The sequence below is a fragment of the Otolemur garnettii genome, unplaced genomic scaffold (genome assembly GCF_000181295.1).
Source record: "Otolemur garnettii isolate 467f Iridium unplaced genomic scaffold, OtoGar3 scaffold00010, whole genome shotgun sequence".
NCBI classification, from domain to species: Eukaryota; Metazoa; Chordata; class Mammalia; order Primates; family Galagidae; genus Otolemur; species Otolemur garnettii.
Window position 1 is genome coordinate 15,078,400 of NW_003852405.1, and position 2,001 is coordinate 15,080,400.

Sequence of the window (2,001 nt, forward strand, 5' to 3'; positions counted from 1 at the left end):
TAGAGTGCTGTAGCATCACAGCTCACAGCAACCTCAAACTCTTGGACTTAAGTGATTCTCTTGCCTCAGCCTCTCAAGCAATTGGGACTACAGGTGCCTGCCTTTTTTTTTTTTTTTTTTTTTTTTTTGAGAGAGAGAGAGGATCTTTCTCTTGCTCAGGCTAAGTTCAAACATTCCACCTGCCTCAACCTCCCAGAGTGCTAGGATTACAGGCATGAGCCACCAGACCAGGCCTTCAACAAACATTTAATGACTTTTCATGTACCATCACTATGCCGAGTAATAGAGACAAAAAAACACTCCCCATCTTTGTGGAGCTTACAACCTAATACTATCAGAAGGTGGAGTTAGCTCTCAGATTTATTTGGAAAAAATAGATTTGGTTAAGTCATTTCCCCCCACCCAGAAAAGAATGGCAGAATTTCCCTATAGACAAAATTCGAGAATAGGAGCAAATTTTAAACCGAAGCTAAGATGGTATGACTCATATTATTACAAATATGTTGTCATTCCCCATCTCTCAGATTCTGCAGTGAATAATCAGATGGTTGCTCCCGTGGTTTTCTTTTCGGAGACTTTAATGAAAACTGTGATGAACTCCATCTAAAATACGTCTTCTGCTGCTGATCTGGTAGAGCTGAGCTGTTCAACACAACTGCCAGAAGCCACATGTGGCTATTTGTTTAAATTAATTAAAACTACATACAACATAAAATTTAGTTCCTCAGTTGAACTGGTGATATTTCAAGTGTTCCATAGCCACACGTGGCTAACGGTTACCCTATACGGCAGTGTGGCTATAGAATACTTCCATCATGATGGGAAGTTCTGCTGGACAGCACTGATTTAAAGCAAGACCATCACCTTCAGAAGCTGGTCGATATTTGGTAAAGTTTAATGCCCATTCATAATAAAATCTATTAGCAAATTGTGGACAGAAGAGGATGTTCTTAACCCAGAAAATGACTTTCTCACTAAACCAGTTGAATCAATCACATCTCATGATGTTAGAAAGATAGCATAATTTAGATAATGACTTAGAAATATCCTGACAGTTGGGTATAAACATAGGTTGATAATATATTAATCAAATGTTACAAATCTAAGAATACCCAGCACAACTAATTTATCTAATATATATTGACACTGTGCTAAAATAACAGCCTGGAAATTTCACCGTGGAGCAAAGCCCAGTGGAGGATGTGTTGTATAAAATGGAAATACTTTAGATCTCTGGTTGTTTGGCTAAGTACTTTGGTCTTACTGCTCAAAAGGGGTCAAGCCAAACCTCTAAAATTCATGAATATTTTTTCAAAATATTGGCCTGTCTGTACCTCATTATTCTTTATTTCTTCAATTGTAACCATTTTATTCACTGTTTTTTTTTTCTGTACAATAATTTTTCGAGTTGCAGGAGTTCATAGATGCTGATGGAAAAGCCTACACTGCCACTTCTACGCTCTTGTAGAGCTAAGTTCCAATTTATAGGGGAAAGTAGAGTCCCAGATGTTAACTTTGAACTACAATCTAATATCAGTAACCACAGGGACTGAAAATCAGGGACTTCCTGCTTGCTCTGTGCTGGCCATGGTGCAAGGTACTTCATTCCATTCATCTTATTTACTTTATGTGATAACTCCATGATATAAAATAGGTAGTGCAAGCAGTCCTGAGTTACAAACATCCCACTCACACTTATGAACAAGAGGCTATTACAGAGAATAGGTACTTGTTCCAACTTATATACAAATTCAACTTAAGAACAAACCTACAGAACCCATCTCTTTCGTAACCCAAGAACTGCCAGGATTAGCCCCTTCTCACACATGGTCCAACAGGCTGAGCTTGGGTTAATAATATGCCCCAAATCATGCCCCAAATAAATTGTAGATTTGAGCCCAGCCTGACCTGTGCCTGTGCTTATGCCGCTCTCCCACGGTGAAGGGCTCCCAAACAGGAGTAGTAACACCTTAGAAGCGGCATTTCCCGGTGCTTATTGAA